At 34.7% G+C, this 24,377-nt stretch overlaps 1 long non-coding RNA gene across 4 annotated transcripts in view; it reads left to right on the top strand.

The window, feature by feature from the left end:
• Nucleotides 1-24,377, top strand: part of LOC144324696 (uncharacterized) — a 78,450-nt gene that overhangs the window by 4,505 nt on the left and 49,568 nt on the right. For all 4 annotated transcript variants that reach the window (XR_013390129.1, XR_013390126.1, XR_013390128.1 and 1 more), the window contains exons 3-4: nucleotides 9,868-10,111; nucleotides 15,747-15,855. This is a non-coding gene — a long non-coding RNA (uncharacterized LOC144324696). The remainder of the gene's footprint in view (nucleotides 1-9,867; nucleotides 10,112-15,746; nucleotides 15,856-24,377) is intronic.

Below are 24,377 nucleotides of genomic sequence, written 5' to 3'. Positions count from 1 at the left end.
ACCTTATCAATTCAATCATGCCATGTGACTAATATCTAATTTTTTATTTTAATTGATAAAACTGATTACTTTCTTTGGAAATACTTAGGAAATGTGTGTAGACACAATGTGTGGTTGCAGTCCGTACAGATGACTTGAATAAGCTGAGTGAAAGGCTGGTGGTAGCATTTTAACTTGGTTTGTCTTTTACTGAGGATGGAATAACAGAAAGGCGAGACAGAGGTACAGGTATATCCTCTCTTCAGGCTTATGTGGTAGCATGATCCCATAGCAGTTTACATTGAGAATTTATCCAGACTTTTTTTTTTCTTTCCTGAGTCCTGAATAAGGTTGGCTCAAGGCCTAGAAACTCGGCAATTTTTCATGTTCTGGCAACCTAGGAAGAGAAGGTATTTTGCAACTTAGCTCAGTTGTTTCTTAATGTTTGGAGAGAAATATGTCTCTTGTAGCTTCTTTTTTTTTTTAATTTTGAGCTGAAAAGAAACACTTTCTCAATGTACAGAAATGCCTATTTCATATTTATACTAGATTTGCATTTGAGTCCAAAAGCAATACAATGATTTTGTTCCCTGATAATTCTTCAAGCTCAAAAATTAGTATGAGTCACACTCCCAATGGGATTACAATGAAAATTGGATTTGCAATAACTAGGGGGAAACACAATAAAACCTTCAGTGTAGAAAGACAAGATTTATGCTATTTACCTTTATTTTATGTCCTGGGGAATAATCATCTTTGACATTTGTAAACTACCCTTCTTCCAATAGTCCTTCAGGTCTTCCTCATACAAGAGCTGTTCTACCAATGTCATTTCTCTACTCAACAACATGCTATTATCCTGTGGTAGGAGGCCAAGGCCTTTAAATGGAAGAGAACAGAATGATGTGATTAAAGGAAAACTTGAAAAAAATCCTTTAGAGGAGGAAACTCTGGGACTGTGAGTTCTTATGCATATAAACTATCTCACCTGCCTGTATGGCTGGGTGGGACAGTGTGCCTTGCAGTGCAACTTCACTCCAGGGAAATTATTAAGTGTACCATTGGTAATTTCAAGGCTTTGGAAAGAGTCCTTTAAAGACCTACCTGGTTTAGGTAAACTTCAGTGTTGCTGTTAGGAGAACAACAAACTATGGTTCATAATAGGGCAAACATTTTTTAAAATCATAACCTTTTGAACATAAAATCAGACATGATAACTATTACTAGTAGTTCTATTCTGGGAGCAGCTTCCAAAATGATGAATACAAATAACAACAACCATTATTATAGCTTATTTGTGGCATCACACTGTCCTGGGAAACTACAGTTATGGAAATCAAGGGAATATTGCTTAATATTACTATTAATAAATTACATGCTAGAGCAGCAGTGGCAATAGCTCACCAAGTTGATATAACAGAATATATAAGTATGCAGATGATTCATATTCTATGGAATCCAATCTTATTTTTAAGTCATTTGTGATAAAAGATGTCCAATTATAATTTTGCTTTTTGCATTCTTTGAATTATACCAGCTTAACTATATGTTGGCCAGCTTATACTACTTCAACTGTATATATATATATATATATATATATATATCTCCAAACAATAAAAAAGTTTCCTGTAAGTTTCTTTAGCTGTACAACCTGAATAGAATTATCTACTTCCAGGCACCAATTTTTCACTCTACAGCTCCTAAGATCCCAAAACTATTCTGTTTTGCCTGTGGTTTCACTATATAGAGAAAGAATCATTTTTCATCTTTCATTCAAATTCTCAAACTTTTGTAAGGACCGAAAGTCATATTCCTTTTTTTCTTTTGGAAAAAGCATTCTTTAAGGATATATTTTCTTCAACTTCTTCAAAATATAAGATGTGCCTGCTTTTATCTTCCACTTAAAATATCTAGTTAGTATCAGTCCAAATTTACAGAAACATTTGTTTTGTGGCTTAATAAGTAAACCCAAGTATCTTATATATTTGTCCTACTACAATGAGCACAAAAAAGTAAGTTAAAAAAAGAAATAAGCACATTTATAGCATTAATATTGATCAAGTTTGACTAATCTTAATACCTGAATTCAGAAAATAGTAACTTGAGCCAATTGCTCTTTAAATCTTTGAAGATGATTTTTAAAAATATTTTATTTATTTATTTATTCATGAGAGACACACAGAGAGAGGCAGAGACATAGGCAGAGGGAGAAGTAGGCTCCTCAGGGGGAGCCTGATATGTGACTTAATCCCAGGACCCCAGGATCATGACCTGAGTCTAAGGCAGACACTCAACCACTGAGCCATCAGGTGTCCCTTTGAAGATGATTTTAAAATTAGTGTTAGTGTTTTTAAAATTCCGATTAATTTAGACAGGTCAAGATGGTGTTTATGGTCTTGTAGTGAGAAATTAACCTTAAGATAAAGAACCCATTTGCAAGTGATACTCCTCAGTGAAGAATGAATTGATGTATTCATTCCATTATTTGATGCAAAGGTAGCCAAACATGTTAGATTCTAGCTGTAAAATACCAATAATGTCAAAAGTTCAATAAAGATGAATAAGGCATTTTCTGCTCTTAATGCATTAATGACATAGAATATGAGATAAAAGTGTAAACGTGTATTTACATGTTACATTCCAATATAACAATTTCCACAACTGGTCAACATGGAACAAGAGTAACTGAATTTATCCTCCAAATATTCAAAAGACAGATAAAATGTTGAAACAATGGTTTTCAAAGCACTGGACATAAACCTCACCATTTCAAATTCATATTGAATGTTAATGGTTTAAGAATAATCCCAATAAGGGGTGCCTGGGTGGAGCAGTTGGTTAAGCATCCAACTCTTGGACTCAGGTTGTGATGTCAGGGTCATGAGATTAAGCCCCACATCAGGCTCCATGCTCAGTGTGGAGTCTGCTAAAGATTCTTTCTCCTCTCCCTTTGTCTCTCCCACTCATGCTCACTCTCTAAATAAATAAGTATTTTTTTAAAAAATAATCTCAATAAAAAGCATACATTATCAGTTTGAACCAGAAAGCAAGACCCCCAAAAAATGCACTTTAAATATAATAACATAAATAAGTTGAAAATAAAAGGAAAGAAAAAGGTATAGCAATGCTGACATTAATGTAAATAAAGCTATAGTGCCTATATTAAGGTCCCATGAAGTTGGTTACAGAGAAAATATATATTATTAGGAAAACAGAAGCTTACTTCATAAAAAATAAATAAGCTTACTGCATAAAAAATGAATAAAAAGTTAATTCATCAAGAGGTCATCACAATCCCAAACATTTACATTCCAAATAACAGAATTTCAGAATACACATGCAAACTTGATATAAGTGAAAAAGAAATAGACAAGTAACAATTATATTCAGATACTTCAATATTCCTACCTCAATAGTAGATAGAGGAAGTACAAAGAAAATCACACACAATTGTGTTAGTTTAGATTCTTTAGAGAAACAGAACCAGTAGAATATCTATGAAGAGATATATAGAAAGAGACTTAATGAAGGGTTGGCTCATGATTTTGGAGGCTGACAAGTCCCGTGATCTGCCATCTTCAAGATGGAAGCCTAGAAAAGTTGGTGGAGTAGTTTTAGTCCAACCCAAAGGCCTGAGAACCAGGGAACTAATGGTATAAGCTCTAGTTTGAGTCCAAAGGTCCAAGAACTACAAATGCTGGTGTCCAAGGGTAGAATTAGGTGCTCAAGCAGGGAGCAAATTTGTCCCTCCTCCACATTTTTTTTTTTCTATTCAAACCTTTGACGGATTGGGTGATGCTCACCTATATTGGTGAAGGTGATCTTTCCTCAGTCTACTGATTTAAATATTAACCTCTTCTAGAAATATCCTCACAGACACACCCTGAAATAATGTTTTATAAGCTTTCTGGGCATCATTTTAGCCCAATCAAGTTGATGCATAAAATTAACTATCACAAGTGAACCAACCTGAAATTTTGATATCAATAGAACACTTCACCTGACAATAGGAAAATACACATTTTTTTTTCAAGTGCACATGGGACATTTACCAGGAAAAAACACATTAGGACTTGAAATAGATCTCTAATTTTTTTTAAAATATGATCTTTGACTACAAAGGAACTAAATTAGAAATAAAAAATAGGCATCTCTGGAAAGTTTCCAAATATTTGGAAACTGAATACCATGCTTCTGTATAACCCATGTCAAAAAAGAAGCAAAAGAGAAATTAAAATTTTGTCCTGGATACAAATGAAAACACAATATATCAAAATTCATTGGATAAAGCTAAAACAATACCTAGAGGGAAACATCACGTTAATGCCTGTATTGGAAACAACAATTATATAAGACCAATGACCTCAAGTCACCTTAAGAAACTAGAAAATGAAGAGCAAATTAAGTACAAAATAAGTAAAAGAAAAGAAACAATAACTATAAGAGCATAAATAAGTATAGTAGAAAGCAGGAAAAAATAGAGAAAAAGACTTTAAAACCAAATTATCTTTTTTGGTTTTTGAAAAGATTTTAAGAAGTTGACAAATCTCTAACCTGACTAATCAGAAAAATGAATGAAAGATACAAAACTGTTAGTGTTGGAATGGACAAAGGTGACATTGGTATACATTCTACACATATTAAAATGTTAATATTTTGAACAACTCTATGCTGATCTCTACAACTTAGAAGAAATGGACAAGTTCTTTGAAGATTCAAACTAGAAAACCTAATTTAAAAAGAAATGTGGTAGCATTATACCACAGTAGTGTGATTTCTAGTGAAAAATCTTCCCACATCAAAAATTCTATACCCAGATGGATTCATTGGTGAAATCTACTTATGAAAAAACTAGACAAAGATATTACAATAAAATAAACCTTCAGGCTGTAGCAAAATTTTTCTAGATATGATTCTTGAGGCAAGGGAAATCAAAGCAAAAGCAAACTATTGGGACTGCATCAAAATAAAAAGCTTCTACACGATTAATGAAATAATCAACAAAACTAAAAGGCAAACTACTGAATAAGAGGAGATATTTGCAAATGACATATCCAATAAATGGTCAGTATCCAAAATATATAAAGAACTGATACAACTCAACATCCCCCCAAAAAAAACATAAAAAAAAAACAAAACAAATAATCCAATCTAAAAATAGGCAGAAGACATGACCAGACATTTCTCTAAAGAAGACATTCAGTTGCCCAACAGACTCATGAAAAGATGCTCAACAATAATTTATCATCAGGGAACTGCAAATCAAAACAACAATGAGATATCATCTCACATCTGTCAGAATAGTTAACATCAACAATACAAGAAACAACAGGTGTTGGCGAGAATATGGAGAATAGGGATCCCTCTTTAACTGTTGGTGGGAATGTAAACTGGTGCCGCCACTCTGGAAAACAGTATGGAGGTTCCTCAAAAAGTTAAAAATAGAACTACCCCAAGATCCAACAATTGCACTACTAGGTATTTACCTAAAGAATAAAAAAAAAAAAAAAGTAACTCAAAGGGATACATGCACCTCTATGTTTATATTAGCATTTTATACAATAGTCAAGTTATTGAAACAGCCCAAGTGTCCATCGATAGATAAATGGATAAAGAAGATGTAGTGTATATACACACACACATATATAAAATGGAATATATTATTCAGTCATAAAAAGAATGAAACCTTGCCATTTGCAACAACATGGATAGAGCTACAGAGTATAATGTTAAGCAAATAAATCAGATAAAGACAAATACCATATGATTTAACTTATATGTAGAACTGAAAAACAAAACAAATAGTCAAAGGAAAAATAGAGAGACAAACCAAGAAACAGACACTTAACTATAGAGAACACATTGATGGTTATCAGAGGGGAGGTTGGTGGAGAGATGGGTGAAATAGGTGATGGGGATTAAAGAGCATACTTATCATAATGAAAAAATAAAATAATAAAAAAGAAATATAAGAAACCTTCAATATTCTTTATGATATAGATGCAGATATCCTAAACAAAAATTTAGCATACTGGATTCAACAATATATAAAGTGAATAATACATTATGATCAAATGGGTCATTCAACTGTCTGAATAGGTAAATATCATATCGACTTTTAATATCCTTTGTCTATAAGATTATACTTTTCCTGATATAAGGCTTGTAAACAACATCATTTTTTTAAAAAGTCATCCATTGCAATTCCCACTACCAGAGGAACACCTTGAAGTATTAAACATCCAAGGCTTTTCTGCACTTTCAAGTCTATGGAAAACAATTGTCATGGTGTCTTTCTTTCCATGTCAGTGTTACTTCAGCCTTCCTGGAGTTGATTCGGTTCTTAGGAAATTTTCTTTTGTTGGAAATAGTCTTTCCAGGGCCACCTCTAAGGCATGAGTGTTCTGTTAATGACATAACCCCATTCTTCTGTTGAGTGTATCCCAGGTTCATCATCTGTAATTCTATTTTAGGATATGCAAGCTATTATATTTTAAACATTCAGTACTTCCAAAAACTGACTCTGAACATCTTAACCTAACACATGTGACATTTATTAAAACTGCTGAGACTTTTAGTCTTGAATGTTCTTGAAAGTGCTTCAGATTAATGTCCTGGGCTTCCCATCTTGTTACACCATGCATTCTCAAAGGCTGTAAACTGGGATTTTATTTCCAGATACCTGAAGTTTTGTAAAATACAACTTTCTTTTATCTCTGCCACATTTGTCTCCAGTTTGTCTCAGTGCTTCATTGTGATCTTTTTCTCCAAGATATCCTATTTCTGGATCATCACCTGTCCTCACCATTACACTATCCTGAAATATTGTTTGTTTTCCTTATTTCTCTCTGGTTCATCACCTGTAATAACACAATTACAACCAACATAAATAAGATATTCCTGTGAGTCAGAGGCACTCAGAAATGTTCTGTTCCTCCTTTTCTTTCACTATAAGTCTAGTTCTTCCAGAAGCTAATTACAGGAAAAAGAAGGGCATAAAGTTGGGATTCCTGTACTTTAGGGGTTCTAATTTCTTGTAGTCTATAAGTAATCATTTTGTGATCATCATCCATTGTGTTCCAAAAGGAAATAAGCAGAGTTGGTAAATTCAAACATCCGCATATACACACTCACACACATTAATCATATGCAATACAATGGAAAGCCAAGTATATAAAGGAAAGGTCATAATATCTCATTCAACTGTTGTAGTAAATGCCAAATCCAATTTGTAGATACCCTGTTGAATCTGAACCCAACCAAATGTGGCCATTTTGGAATTATGCCTCATAGAATACACCTACTGTTATTTGGAAAGAGGTAAATCTTCTATTTTTCATAACTTTATATATTTTCTTAAATGTTTTCTTCAGCTAAGAAATTTAATTGCTATCAGGGGAGGTGGAAGTTTTCTTTATTTTTTTTTTTAACTGCAGTGCTAAACAACTAGACACTGACAGGGTGACTCATTAGCTGAATCCATTAATCTCAGCTGAATAGAAAGATCCAGATGGAATTGAGAAGAAACAGGCCATTCCTTTCCAAGAGTTAGCATAAGGACTATTCAGCTCAGGGTGGCAGATTTTATATTTAGTTTTGGCTAAGGAAGTATAGGTCACATTTTATGTTTCTTTTGAGGATTACTAAAGAAATGAACACTGCAGACATCGTTCTCTTTTTTCTTAATTCCTAAGAATGTAAGAACAATGAAAATCTTAAAATCTGCAAAAAAAAAAAAAACACCAAACAAATATTTTCAAATTATTTATAGTATAAAACTGTCAATAATTTGTAGTGAACTTGGATATAGCACATGTATGCACAAACACACTTTTTTTCTATGAAATATTTATATTTATATATTCATAGGGAATATAAAATATTCCCAAACAAAATTCTCACAATAAAATTCTGTGAGCTTTCTTTAAGAGCATTGAATCTCCCTTACTTAAAACTGGTACTATTTTCTCTTTCCTTGAGAAACAGGGAGTTTGGGTAGGTTTAGTGTAAACAACACAGAGTTGGATTTGATACAATTTGTTTGAAAGTTTGAATGGTTGGTTTAATTCAGAATTGTTTGGAAAATTCACTTAATCTCTTTGAAATGTAGATCCCTTGTCTATAATAATAATATCTGATTCAGTGTTATGAGGATTATATTAGATCATGTCTATAAGCTGCTAGCTCTTGCCTGGCCCATGTGGTACATATCCAAAGATACCTGGCCCTTTGTTTATTTTTCCATAACTGATGGAAGAGAGCATGAAGCCAAAATACAAACGTTAAATGAAGACAATGAGTTTCTGAGAAGCAAGATCTTTGATGATATAACAAACCAGTTTTATAATAAAGGAAAGAGTTATTATAAAAGAGAATTGACCATTGTGTTGGGAAACTGAAATGGCTGACAGTAAGGGAACCCATGAGCTACATAAGTCCTCAGACAGGAAGGAAATAGGAACCTGGATTTTCTTAGTAAAGATGGTGGAGAGCTCAAGGATCCCATTTGTATGTTCCTCCAAATCTTCGGTGTTTTGAGAAAGCCAGAGGAAAGTCATCCTACTCTCCACCCTTCTGTTTTTTTCTGCATTTGTCCCTTAAGTTCTCAGGCGATTCTTTAGATAGTGTCCCAGACATGGTTGGTGGTGGGCAATGGATGAATGTTCATAGGACCATTTTGACTAATAGACAACTTCATGCTCATTCAGACCAGTAACATATTCAGCAACCCTTAAGTTCAGGCTAATGGAAGAAGTCTGAGTTGCATAGAGAGTGGACAGTACCATCATAGAGGAAATAGTCAAAATCCACTTAAAATAAATACACATAAAATATACATGAAGCCATGTGTTTCCTCTATGCAGTTCCAAGACCACTGAAGTATTCTAATATCACAAACTATCCACCAGCTTCTCCTTCATATACATAGTTGCCATGATCCTCAAAAATGTATCTTGATTGAGCATGGAACCTCTTTAAAGCACCATTATAGGTTCTTAGAGGCAGTGAGAATAGAGAAGCCTTAATGGCTATTCAAAATATCTGAAAGAATAGGTTTCACAACATAATTCATTCTTAGTTCTGTCCCATGCCTAGAAGAATGTTATATATACATCATAGATGTTCAGTAATATTTGTAATTTAATGGAATAGCTTCTTTATATTATTTACTGCCATATAAATGTTTTACTGTTTTTTCATCAAATAATTTTTACATCATAAAGTTTAAGACAAAGCACTGGTTCCTTAGTTTCTTATAGTTGAATGCATATAAGATGCTCAATAAAACCTCTTTGTTTGGCTCTGAGTGAATATTGGAGAACATCATTGTGGAAATGTCTATTGCTAATACTAACAAACAAGGATATTAGTTTCCATGAGAACTGGTTCTAGAAATCTTGGACCTTTGTTTGTCCCTCTTCCACAGATAAAGTTATTCTTGATGTATTTTCTTAAGTGACAAACATTTTCCTTGGAAAATAAATTCTTACAGAAGCCAGGCCCCAAATGGCTTGCTTATCTCATAGGACTATTTATCTTTCAAAGGTTATAGGACAGGAATCATGAAAACATAAAATGACCAGCTCTATCAATGATTTATAATTTGATTAAATGATTCATAAGCACTGGAGATGAATGAGAAAAGTTGTCTTTCTAGGATAAAGTTTTTTAATACCTGAGTTGATGAGCAAAGAGATGAATTCCACATACTAAGAGAAGAAGGAGTGAAGCAAGACTTGGAAGCAGAGATGTACATGCATATTAATGGAGTAGTAAGAACTTCTGGCCATAACTATAGAAGCAACACCAGAATGATTTATAATCCTGATGGAATTCCCAGTCATTTCAGCCTTTAAATTCCTCATTCTCCTCTTCTTTTTCTTTCAGACCTTGTTCAGTTTATACCTTCTCCAGAATGACTTTGGATATAGGGACATAAGTCTGCTTCCAAGTGACAATCCATGTAATTTTCATTGACCAGCTACTATGAGCTAGACATTGGGCATGCAAAATAAGAGAAAATGCCCAATTAAAGGAACTCGCAGTGTGTTAGGGGAAGGGAAGTAAAGTGTCTTCAACATATTATGTAAAGCATGAAAAAGATTGGTTTACACTCAGAAAACAAAGGAAGGTGAGTATATATGTATTTAGGGGGAGGGGAGAGGAAAGCAGTCCTTAGATCCAACATGAGCTTGTTTTTTTTTTTTTATTTTTATTTTTTTAATTTTTTTTCCACCATGAGTTTGGTAAAAAGGTTTTGAGTGTAAAGATTAGTACAAGTATTAGCCAGGCAAAAACAGGAAAGAGGGGTATTCCAAGCAGGGTAAGCTTGTGTATAGACAATCAAAGAAAACTCAGAGTGTGAAGTGGATGCCTTTCCTTCACCTTAACTTTTCAAATTAAATGTTGGGTATTTATATATAAATATAAATATATGTAAGTATAATATATAAATATAAATATGTAGCTTATAAATATAAATAATATATACATATATATGAATATATTCATATTTATTAAAAATATAGGTAAGGTATAAAGGATAACAATACAATGAGTACTTTTGCATCCTCTGCTCCATTTAAAAATGATTGTGACTCTTGAAGCCCGTGGTATACTCCTTCCCATTTCATTGCTTTCTATCCTACTCAGGTAATACTGTCCTTTTTTGCACTTACCATATTCTTTATTTTCTTTATTCTTCTTTCTTTTTCTTCTTTTAACCGTATATTTCTGACTCTAAATAATTATTGTTTAGCTTTCCATGTGTTTGAAAATTTATATAAATGGATCATGCTATGTATATTCTCTGCCTTTCTTCAGTTTGCGATTTATCCATTTGTCATATTATATTAATACATCATAATTATAGTTACCCATTTTAATATCTTATTAACATCATGTCCACATCATGTCCATTAACATTATAGTATTTTTTTTCTTGGTGCACATATAGGACAGTTTTTTCTATGGAGCATATGGAGGAGTAGAATTTTGGTGTGAGGGTATGTACATGTCCAAGTGTACTGAACTGGGTAATCCCAAACTGTTTTCTAAATTGGTCATATCAATTTTCATTCCTACCAGTAGTATGTGAAAAGATCTGCTGGTAGCAAATTCACACTTTCTGTTTGTCAAAAACTATATTTATTTATTACACCTCATTCTTGAAAGATACATTCACTGTGAACACAACTCTACATTGACAGTTATTGCTATTAGACGATGAATATTTTATTACACCATATTCCAGTTTTCATTGTTGCAGCTCAGAAAGCAGTTGCCATTCCAATAATTGTTCCTCGGTAAGTAATATTTATTTTTACTATGGCTATTTCTAGAGTTATCTCCTTGTTTCTGATACTTAATAGTTAGCTAAAATGTAAAATAGGTGTGTGGTTTTCCTGAAGCTATTGATTTATAGCTGTTAATAGTTCTAGAAAAATTTTATTAATTATCTCCCAAAATATGAAACCTATTCATTTCTTATCTATTCTCAGTCCAGAATCAGATTGTATTTATTAAAGATATTCTCACTTTGTCTCATAAATTCTTTCTCATATTTCCCAACTTTCTAAGCTACCTTCTAGACTAATTCATCAGTTACTTCTTCAATCATGTCTACTTACCTTTAAACCTTCCATTACAGAATTTTCAAAACTTCTAACACTATGCTTTCTATTTCCACAAGACATATTTGGCTTTTTTCCAAATAAGTCTGGTATTTTATATTTTCTTACATTTAAAGTTTCCCTTTTAATATATTAACATAGTTATTTTATATTCAGTGTCTCTTAATTCCACAACTGAAGTGTTTGGACATCTTATTCTATGATCTGTTGTTTCTGTCTACTCTTGTTCAAGAAGCCTTCTTATCTTGTGTGTTTAAGTAACTTTTGCCTATGATGTCATAACCTAAAAACTATCTTTTTAATTATTTGAGACTATTGTTTAAGGAAAGTTCTGAGTTTTGTTTGTGTTTGCTTTTGTGAGTGCCTGAATATTATCATATTGAAATTTTTCATTATCTAGTATGTTGTACTACGAAAATAAGTCTTGAAAATGACAAAGTTCATAGCAAGATGAGTGAAAGAGCAAACATGATAGAAGGGGCATGGTATGCTGAAAATTTGGTATATAATCCTGTAAGCAATCAAAGGCCAGTGAAGGTCTGCAAAGAAAGAAATGAGTGGTACAGTTATTTGTTATATTTTAGGTAAATTTTTTGGGTGGTGGAGTGGATTTAAGATAGTCCAAAGTTTCAGGCAAGACTGATTAGTTGCCTCTTTACTGCAGTATTTTAGGCAGGAATTGATGAAATCAACTAGAGCAGCAGAGTAAAACAGAAGGGAGAGAATAGATTTGGGAAATGCCAGTATGTGAAATCAACAATATTTGGTAATAGATTGAAGGATAATGATATGGGAAGAGGATAGATTGAAGTTTTGATGACTTTCACATCCCTGATTTGAGTAAATGGTTATATGTTGTAGCCATTCACAGAAATTAGTAATACAGAGAAGGTTTTGCTCCATAGGTGGAATTTCTACATAGGTTCATTTTAGCTTTTGAAGCAGGTCTGGGACATTGAAATTCTGTGACCAATAGGCATTGTTGATCTATTTTTTCACAAGTATTTATTAAGCATCAATATCAGCCTGGGTGTTATTTTACTCCAAGTCTGATATGCTCAAGATACTGGTCAAGGATAGAAGTACAGATTTGGAAGTTATTAATTTCAACATCATAGGTAAAACCAAGGATCACTTGAGGTTGACTACTGAACATTTCTTGTGAGAGAGATGAGCAGTACTCATATGGCAGAATTTGGGGGATGCTGAGGTCTTGATGGTTGATGGAGCAGGAATCTAGAAAAGAAAAGGTAGTAGAGTAGTGAATGCAGATAGAAAGATATGAATAAAACTATAGAAGCCAAGGAGGTACAGATAATAACAAAAGACTAAAAAAATAAACAACAGATATAAATCATAAAATTATATTAGATTTACCAGAGAAATCTAATAAGTAATGAAATACATTCTTTGCTGAGAGGAAGTTCACTGAGGACATTAGTTAGAGCAGTTTCAATGGAATGGTCTGGCCAAAAACATTTAGGGTAGATTTAAAAGTAGGTATAACAGAAGAGATGGCTTTAACTGGAAATTCAGATTAAAATTCAAAGGCGAAAGAAAAAGTCGGTTTAAAAATGATCTGGGAAAGATTTTTTTTTCAGAGAATGTAAGAGTTTTGAATATATTTCCAAATGTGGGTAGAAAGATAATCAAACTTGGACTGGTTGAAGATAAAGGAAAGATAAAGTAAAAATTATGGGTAATGGGATCCCTGGGTGGCGCAGCGGTTTGGCGCCTGCCTTTGGCCCAGGGCGTGATCCTGGAGACCCAGGATCGAATCCCACATCAGGCTCCCGGTGCATGGAGCCTGCTTCTCCCTCTGCCTGTGTCTCTGCCTCTCTCTCTCTCTCTCTGTGACTATCATAAATAAATAAAAAAAATTAAAAAAAAAAAAAAAATTATGGGTAATATTCAAGATCTGAAGAGATGGGGACAAGAACACAGGTGAAGTAAGAAAAAGAATACCTGTCATCTGAGAAGCAGATGACACTTACAAAAGGAAGGGTAGAAAGTTGAGGAATTTTACACCTGGTCAGATCTACATAATTCACCTATATTTAAATGAAAACCCAATCTCTTTCCACCTTCATAACTACTACTGAGAAAATAGCTAACCCATCTGAGTATACACAATATGCCAAGACAGTTCTAAGCAAGTGCATTCATTATCTCATTTAATCCTTACACTCCCTCTTTGTGATAGCAGCTCCCCTCTTCCTCCTTTTCTCCTCCTTCACATGATGGAATAACTGAGGCATAGAAATTTTAAATAAATTGCCCAGTATCAAAATAAGATGAACCATCAGAATTTGACCTGAAACAATTTTTTTATAATAAATTTATTTTTATTGGTGTTCAATTTGCCAACATACAGAATAACACCCAGTGATCATCCGGTCAAGTGCCCCCCTCAGTGCCCATCACCCATTCACCCCCACCCCCCGCCCTCCTCCCCTTTCACCACCCCTAGTTCGTTTCCCAGAGTTAGGAGTCTTTATGTTCTGTCTCCCTTTCTGATATTTCCCACACATTTCTTCTCCCTTCCCTTATATTCCCTTTCACTATTATTTATATTCCCCAAATGAATGAGAACATATAATGTTTGTTCTTCTCCGATGGACTTACTTCACTCAGTATAATACCCTCCAGTTCCATCCACGTTGAAGCAAATGGTGGGTATTTGTCGTTTCTAATGACTAATATTCCATTTTATACATAAACCACATCTTCTTTATCCATTCATCTTTCGATGGACACCAAGACTCCTTCCACAGTTTGGTTATTGTGGCCATTGCTGCTAGAAACATCGGGGTGTAGGTGTCCCGGTGTTTCATTGCATCTGCATCTTTGGGGTAAATCCCCAACAGTGCAATTGCTAAGTCGTAGGGCAGGTCTATTTTTAACTCTTTGAGGAACCTCCACAGTTTTCCAGAGTGGCTGCACCAGTTCACATTCCCACCAACAGTGCAGGAGGGTTCCCTTTTCTCCGCATCCTCTCCAACATTTGTGGTTTCCTGCCTTGTTAATTTGCCCCATTCTCACTGGTGTGAGGTGGTATCTCATTGTGGTTTTGATTTGTATTTCCCTGATGGCAAGTGATGCAGAGCATTTTCTCATGTGCATGTTGGCCATGTCTATGTCTTCCTTGAAACAATTTATTACAGAGCCAATCTTTCCTAATCTGATAATTTACATATATTATCTTATTTAAATCTCAACCCTACAACCCTAGAGGGCATTTATTGTGTCTTCAAACTATTGTTTACCTCCTGCCTCAAGTATGACTCAGAGAAAATACAATTTTGTGTACTCCAGAGTTTAGGGATTTTCTGGATTTTAGGAAAGATGGCAAATCATGACTGCTGGAAATGGACGTGGCTGCAGGCTTTCCCCATTACTTAAGAATTCAGCCCTCTGGGGGCCAAAAGGAATGTTATAATTCTGGAGAAAATGTGCTTGAAGAGAGTAGGAGAAAGGATTTGGAGGAGGATACTGTGAAGAAGAAAGCAATACAGTTGGGGAAGAGGGGGACGTGCAGCCCAAATAAAAAGTACCAGATGACAAATCCTAGTAATTTTATGAAAACACAATTTTTCCAGAATGAATAATAAATTGTATGTTTCTCCTCCCACATGCAGATGGTATAAATGTTTTAATTACTGAGAAGGTGATGTAGCAATATTAAAGATAATGTTTGAATTAATAAATTACCTGTCATTTCATCATCCCAGTAAAGCAATTACTTTCATTTTTTAATGTGTATTATAGTCTATATTAAAGAAACATTTCATTGTCTGCTTCTATTAAAACAGGGATATAAGCATTTTGATGTGGCAAAATAGTATGATTTTAACGAGTCTATCATATCCCATCAAGTAAATGTAATTTAAATATTAGGTGTTTTGGCTATTCTTCTATTTTTAAACTATTATAAGTTACTCTTCAACAGACCTGTTGATTTATAAAACAATTTGCTTCTGTTGAATGATTTCTTTAAGATAAATTCTCATTAAAACAGTGATTAGGTTAGAGGGAATAAATACCTTTATGGTTTTGTTATAGACTAGGCATTAATGTTTAATTTTTATTCAGTATATTTTAAGTATTTTTCCTATTTTATTTTCTCTAACACAGATACTACATGTTCCTCACACCATTTCCAAGAAATGGCATTTCAAAGGCAAATGTGTTGTTGTCACAAAGAACTTGAGACTGAGCAGATACAAAGAAGAATCCAGAGAAGGTAGCACCTTTTAAAATGTCTCTATTCTTGCTCCCACCACATTGTGTTCCTCTACTTATCGTTTCCCCTTCCCAACACACTGTTCCAGTATCCTGCACACTCTTGGGTATGAGGGTGATTGCAGAGACTCAAAGTCAGCTCTGAGGATGTGAAAAAGACCAACTGGACAAAGTATATGTCACTGGCTGACTGAAGGAATGGACGCATGGGGCATAACCTTTTGTTCTTTGAATTTTCTTTGTTGAAGCTATAATTTACCTAGGGGATTTTTTATTTTTATTTATATTATATTATATTATATTATATTATATTATATTATATTATGTTATATTATATTTTTAAACTTTATTTTATTTGAGAGACAGAAAGAGAAAGAGGGAAAAAGAAGAGGGAGAGGGAGAAACAGGCTTCCCGCGGAGCAGGGAGCCCAACAGGGATCCCAGCACCCCAGGATCATGACCTGAGCTGAAAGTAGGTGCTTAACTAACTGAGCCATCTAGGCACCCCTACCTACAGGATTTTGTCACTTATTCTATCATTCTCATGTTCTCCTTTGAAATTCTTCCTTTTGAATTTAAACACAAATTAGGCAGTTTATGCAGTAGGGACTGTATTATCAATCTGTTTTCTCTTGTCCCTTATTTTCCGTACTTAGTCTCTTTACTAGTTGGCTGAGTGAATTTAAATAATTCAGTGAAAGAGTGAGAAAAGGCCCTCAAATATGATGGTGACACAAGTTGAAAAGAACCATGTCTTGCATGGCAAAAGCAAAGGGACTGAGATGAGTGGGGATATGCTTCTATTGTGTTAAGTTGCAGTTTCTGCAGCTGAGTCTTCACTCTCCTAGTACACTTTATACAATGAGAATAAATCCGTAGGTCTTTGCTAAATACCATGTGATGCTCATCACTATACTAGATAGTTGAATGAAATCTGTAAGGAACTTTCTGCGATTGAGGCTTTAACTTTGTTACTTGAGTGCAGAGGGCGTAGGATTGTAAGCTTCTGAGCCTAATGAGGTTGTCATTTATTTCCAAACTACCTGAAGAATCTGGGCTATCGTGCTCTGAATATAAGCTGTAATTCCTTCTTAGATATAAAGCCTTGGCAGCCTTACCTTCTAGAAACAAGTCTCATTCTAGGAGGTTTTCTGGGTTTTTATGTTTTTGTTTGTTTTTTGTTTTTAAATATCAGTACTCTTCCACCCTGGCCAAAGTGATTAGGCGCTGAGATTGTGGACATGGCCTCCAGATCATTAAACTACTAGTTTTGCAACATAAATAATCTGAATTCAATATATATAATACCACAAGAGATAAATCACTGTGAAATCCCCTGCGTATGGTTGTTCAGATGCGACTCTGGGGGCAAGACACCTCACATGGAAAGATATCTGCCTGAGGTGATTAGGCTGGAATTTAATTTTACTTATATGTGTGAACACTTTTAATAAGGCTCTGGAGGTATTATGAAGTTTGCAGAATCTTTATATTTGAAAAATGTTTTATTTTGCTTGATAACACGTAGAAAAGCCCTTATTGTGATTAGCATTTGAATAGGAGGATCATGTTAATACTCTTGTTATTAATATGACAGATTTTATTTTCCCAAAGGTGACAACTGAACCCAGTTCTCAGATCAGTTAATCCATGTATTTATGTGAATTGAACTTTTCTACCTTGTAATTTGGTTCTGGAGTACATTGGATTTCCTCCTGCCCTGTGGGGTTCATGCATCAATTTAAATACCTAAGTTATTGGCCTACTTTTTTTTTGCTAAATATGAAAACAGGGTTTTTTTTTTTCCCCTCTCAGTTTTGATGTTTGTCTACATGTTTTATGCTGTTAACAGTTTGTATTGTCATTTGTGGGATCTTGAACTTCTGTGAAGTTGCATCTGCTTCTGAGACACATGTTTCACTTGGGTCCCCATCCACTTTAAAGGCATTTGTAATGAGTGATGGTACTTGAGCACGTGCTGATGTCTTTTACATGGAAGTGGGAAGTAGAGGCATGGGGAGAAGGAAGAGAAAATGATTTTTTTTTTTTTACATACTTTTCTTTTTACTTCTCTGTATCGTTGGACCTCTCAAGTTCCCTCTCTGTAAACTTTTCACTGTTTCTTCTCCTTGCTAGGAGTTATTGTTTTCATGGTCCTCAGCTTCCTTCTTGCACTAATCCATGCTATGCTACTTCTATCAATTCCAGAGCAGTTCGTGATGTCAAGTCTGTGGTTCCTGAGTCTGCATTTTGTTTTACTGCTCAGTGCATTTGACTCTTAGAGAAACCACCTTCCCTTGTAATATGTGACTACAAACTTCATTTAGAAGCCACATGCATCCACATTTGAGTACAGCAAGACCATATAAACTTGACTGCAAGTTTATGTCAGAATACAGGGCTGGACAGAAATTCAGATTCTGAAAAATTCCAAGATCTCTCTCTCATTGCCAACCACTTTGTGCCTTGGCCATTTATCTAGGCCAGCTCCCACTTGAGTCCAACACACTTAACTAGCATCTCCTCTCCAGTAAGCTTCCAAGAGCCACACATTTGATCTGTCTGATTTCTCCAGCCTGTGTTTCAGCCTCTCTTCTACTCATAGCAATATAGCTACGTCCTCCAGCTTCTCACACTCTTCTTTTCTGGGACTATTCTTTAAATCCCTTGTCTTCTCTTGGTTGTCCTGGATCTCACTCCATTCTTCAAAGTTCAACTCAAGTCCTACTTTCTCCAAACCAGGTTTAGAAATCTCCCTAAACTTTCTGACATCTGGTTCCCAACTGCTATTTGGACACTACTAGTAATACAAAACCACAACACTTCCAAGATAAAGTCATCTTACCTTTGTGTATCATATATGGACTATATTGTTAAGAACCAATTACACTATACCATGGTGATCAGATATTTGCAAGATGAGGACAGACATAAGAGTAATTATGTGATAGCAAATCTGGATTCTAATCCCTTTTCAGTCACTAACCAGTTGTATGACCTTGGAAAACTTAATTATCCTCTTTGCATTTCATTTTTTTCTGCAAAAAGATGATACTATATGAGTGAATGGATTCCCATATAAAATTGCCATCAGAAAACTCAATTTTTAAAAAAATTTAGAATAGTGACATTTCATTCTAACCAAATTTTGTATAAAAATTACAGTGTGTCCTCTAACTTTGTTAAATATAATAAAATTAGTAGTGTTGATGCAAATTTTTTTAAAAAATGAATCAGTCTTAAGGAGGTATATATAAACTATATTTGAAAATCAGTCTCATTATTTTAGAAACTCATGATGTATTCATCCTTTAAATATATAGCACTTTTCCTATGATTCTGACAGCAAACCTCTTTTTCTCTCCTTACATGTTTTTATTTCAACAAATAGCTTCCCACTGTGCCTATATATCAAATTAAAATACACCTAAATATAAAATTCGGAAGAAAACTTGTATTGGAAGAAATGGTGCAAATTTTATATGAGTGTTATGTTGGCAGATTAGGGCTTTTCCAAAGGAAATGATGATGGCATGCCATCCAAATCTCACAGAGAAGAACTATACTACTAGAATTCCTGTTACTTTGAATATTTCAGGATTTTCAAGTTGGTGGCTGCACACCCTGGCCTCTCTGAGGTTTGTTAAGTCTTCTTGAGAAGCAAGAAGCAGGAGTGTTAGTCCAGGAATGATAGTTGAATGAAGGAGTAGAAAGTCTTTACAGTAAAGTTTTGATAAAGTAACGCTTCCAAACAGCCAGCAGCCATTCTGCTGGGCATTTGGACAAGTAAGTGGATCTGGCTTTCAAATATCAGAAGGAAAAGAAATTCTTTCTTCTAGGTTGGTGTGAAGGGAGAGTTAAATGGCTCTGCTAGGGCAATAGAGGTAGGATCACAGCTTACTGCTGACAATGAGTGCTAACGGGCTGCAACTTCTGTCCCGTCACACTGCCAGCATCCACCCCATTGCTGACAAAGACATTGACCCTTCATAGACTTCATTCACTAAAATAATGAGAGGCCAGAAGAAAATACATTTGCATAATGTAAAGAGTGCCTGTTTTACTGCCAAAGAAGAATGTCATGTATAATAAAAATGCTAAGCATTCTGTCCTCCCAACTAAATGCATAACCCTAGGGTCAGTCACAACCAAAGTACAAACCCTCAGAGCATAATTTGGATGCAGATCTGGTGGAGATTGCAGTCTTTACAGGCATCTCTGAAGCCCTCCTTAGTACACAGGAGGGCATACAATAGATACGGCGGAAAGTGTTTAGAGTTAGAAGGCAAATTCTATTTTCACACTTGCTTATTATGATCCTTAGCCTAAGTCATTTATTCTTTCCGAGCCTCAGCTCCTAATGCATAAAATGGGGACAATGTTGTATGTGGACTGAATAATGAAACAATAAAACAATTTTTAATTACAATATGCAGATTTTAAAACTCATTAATGCCTAAGAATCAAATATTTTTATTGGGGTTTTAATTGGGGTTTTTGGAAAAACAGGCACAAAGAGAAGGGTTTAAATGTGCAAGATTTTTACTAGTGGAAATGCTTATGTCAGGGAAAATATGGAGATGGAGGGAGATGAGGGAAGCTAGGAGAACTGAATACCTTGATGCAAGTGTGACTTTGAGTAAAGGAGGGAGGAAGGAAGTTTGGGTGAATGTGTCATAGATTGTTGTACAGTCTAAGGTTTCGTAAAGCCATTTGTGAGTCTTCAAGCTAAATATGGCTATCAGGGGAGTCCCATGTCTCCTAGCAATGGGTGTGCCTTAGTATCTCCGCCAAACTCAGTCATTATTTGGAGAAGACATGACTTTGGCACAAAGACCGTGATGAATACCAAAATACAATATTTGGGTTAGCTGTGCTCCCTATGGATGAGAGTCTGAGAGAATTCTCAAGGCTGTCATGTTTATTTTACACTCAAGGAAGTTTTCTTAGAAAAGGAGACATGGATGACAAGAAGAACCCAGGCATGAAGAGATGTGGAACACAGTTGTAGGCAGAGGAAACAGATATTATAAAGGTTCCAAGACTAAAGGAGCTATCACCATGTTGAAAGAGGCTAGTATGACTGGAACACAGCAAGAGAAGGGAGAGTTATAGGCAATGATGTCTGAGAAATAGCCAAATCAGATCATGTTAGGGCCTCATACATATGAAGAGTTTCAATTGTTTTGCATAGGCTGTTGAACCCTCAGAGTGTTTTTTTTCATTTAAAAGATTATATGATCTTTTATTTGAGTATAGGTGATACACAGTGTTACATTATATACAACCATTGGTTTGTCCCCTATATTTATAGATCTGATTCTGCTTTTTATTTGCCTATTCATTTTTTGAGTATACTTCACACATAATATTACATTAGTTTCAGGTGTACAACTTAGTGATTTGACATATTTATGTATTATGCTATGTTCCCTGCAAGTACAGCTACCATCTGTTCCATTGCATTGTTATTAAAATACTGTTGACTATATTACTTATGCTCTGCTTTTCATACCCATGACTTATTCATTCCATAATGGAGGCCTGTATCTCCCTCTCTCCAACTCTTTTTCCCAGTCCCCCATCTGTGTCCCCTCTGACAAGTATCAGTTTGTTCACTGCATGTGTAGTTCTGATTCTACTTTTTGTTTGTTTATTCATTTTTAAATATTCATTTATTAATGGAATCATACAGTATTTGGCATTCTAAGTCTGATATATTTATTATAGCGTAATACCCTGCAGGTCCGTACACATTGTCTCGACTGGCATGATCTCATTTTTGTGGTTGTGTAATACTCCATTGTGTATATATACCTCTTTTTCCTTATCCTGTTGACTGGCATGTAGATTGCTTCCATGACTTGGCTATTATAAATAATTCTGCAATAAAGATAGGGGTGCATATATCTTTCTGAGTTAGTGTTTTCATTTTCCCTAGGTAAATACCCAATACTGAAATTATCAGATCATATGGTATTTCTATTTTTAAATTTTTGAGAAATCTCCCTACTGCATTCCACAGTAGCTAAATTATATTCTCATCAACAGTGCACAAGAATTCCTTTCTCTCCAAATCTTCACCAACGCTTATTGTTTCTTGTCATTCTAGAGGTGATACCTCATTTATGGTTTTGATTTGCATATCCCTGATGATGAGTGATGTTAAAAATTTTCTTATGTACCCCTTCTCTTCTTTGGAAAAAGGGTCAGCTGAAGGCCTCTTCCCATTTTTTATTTGGATTGTTTGATTTTTTGGTGTTATGTAATTTCTTTAAATATTTTGTATACTAACCCCTTATCAGACATAATCATTTGCAAGTATTTTGTCCCATTCGATGTCTTTTTTGTTTTGTTGATGGTTTCCTTTATGGGTAAAAGCTTTTATGTTGATGTAGTCCCAATAATTTTTTGTTTGTTTGTTTTTGTTACCCTTTTCATAAGAAATGTATCTAGAAAAATGTTGCTACAGCCAATCAGAGCAATCACTGCCAATGCTCTCTTTTAGGATTTTATGATTTCAAATCTCACATTTAGGACCTTACTTCATTTTTAAAAAAATATTTAATTTCTTTTTTCATGAGAGACACAGAGAGACAGAGTGAGAGGCAGAGACACAAGCAGAGGGAGAAGCAGGCTCCATGCAGGGAGCTGGACTCGATCCGGGGTCTCCAGGATCATGCCCTGGTCTGAAGGCGGTGCTAAACTGCTGAGCCACCTAGGCTGCCCGGACCTTACTTCATTTTGAACTTACTTTTGTATTATGGTGTAAGAAGTGGCCCAGTTTCATTCTTTTACATGTAGCTGTCCAACTTTCTCATTTACTAAAGTGACTCCCAAATTTTATATTCTTGTCTCTTTTGTCATAGATTAATTAACCATATATTCATCTTTTTTTCCTCCTATTCTGTCTGTTTTGTACCAATACCGTACTGTTTTGATTACTACAGCTTTGTAGTATATCTTGAAATTTGTATTGTGATACCTCCCAAGTTTGCTTTTCTTTCTCAAGATTGCTTTGGCTGGGATCCCTGGGTGGCGCAGTGGTTTAGCGCCTGCCTTTGGCCCAGGGCTGGAGACCCGGGATCGAATCCCACGTCAGGCTCCCGGTGCATGGAGCCTGCTTCTCCCTCTGCCTGTGTCTCTGCCTCTCTCTCTCTCTCTCTGTGACTATCATAAATAAATAAAAATTAAAAAAAATTAAAAAAAAATAAATAAAAATAAAAATAAAAATAAAAAAAAAAAGATTGCTTTGGCTATTTGGGGTCTTTTGTGGTTTAATGCATATTTTAGATTCTTTTTCTAGTTTTTTAAAAAAGCTTTTGGGATTTTGATAGGGATTACATTAAATATGTAGATAGTATTGGGTAATACAAATATTTTAACAATGTTTGTTCTTCCAATCCATGAGCATGAAGTATCTTTCCACTTGTTCATGTCAATCTTCAGTTTCTTTCATCAGTATTCTATAGTTTTCAGAGTCCAGGTCTTTTACCCTCTTGGTTAAATTTATTCCTAGGTATTTTATTCTTTGGGGTACATAATTAAATGGTGTTTTTATAAAATTTTTTTCTGCTACTTCGTTATTAGTGTTACAGGAACATTACCAATTCTGGGTATTAATTTTGTATCCTGCCACTTTACTGAATTCATTTATTACTTCTAGTAGTTTTTTTTTTTTTTTATGGAGTCTTTAGGGTTTTGTGTATGGTATCATGTCTGTGATTACTGATACGTTAACCTCTTTGCCAATATGAATATCTCTTATTCTTTGTCTTGTCTGAGTATTGTGGCCTGGACGTTGAGTACTGTATTAAAGTGGCAAGAGTGGGCATCCCTGTCTTGTTCCTGATCATAGAGAAAAAGTTTTGTTTTTCACCATTGAGTATGCTGTTACCTGCAAGTTTTTCCACCTATGGCCTTTATTATGTTGAAGTATGCTCCCTCTAACTCGATTCTATTGAAAGTTTTTATCATGAAAGGATGTTGAATCTTGTCAAATGCCTTTTCTCCATCTACTGATGGTCATATGATTTTTATCTCTTTAATAGTGTATTGAAATGCAATGGGGTTCTGTGGTTCCATTGGTTTTCTCTATTTTTATTAGTTTCTATGTCATTTATTTCTGTTTTGATTTTATTATTTCCTTTCCTATTGATGCAAGTGGATATTAAAGGCCCCTTCTATTATTGTATTACCATCAGTTTCTCTCTTTATGTCCATTAATATTTGATTATGTGTTTAGGTATTCCAGTGTTGGGTGCATTGATATTTATAATTATTAATCCCTTTCATTGAATTGATCACTTTATTATTATGTAATGCCCTTGTTTGTCTCCTGTTACCATCTTTTTTTTTAAAGTCTATTTTGTCTGATATAAATATTGCTACCTAGACATTTTTTTTTTTATTGGTGTTCAATTTACTAACATACAGAATAACACCCAGTGCCCGTCACCCATTCATTCCCACCCCCCGCCCTCCTCCCCTTCTACCACCCCTAGTTCGTTTCCCAGAGTTAGC

The sequence above is a fragment of the Canis aureus genome, chromosome 12, assembly GCF_053574225.1.
Source record: "Canis aureus isolate CA01 chromosome 12, VMU_Caureus_v.1.0, whole genome shotgun sequence".
NCBI classification, from domain to species: domain Eukaryota; kingdom Metazoa; phylum Chordata; class Mammalia; order Carnivora; family Canidae; genus Canis; species Canis aureus.
Note: the sequence above shows the minus strand (reverse complement) of the source record. Positions and strands in the feature narration are given on the sequence as shown.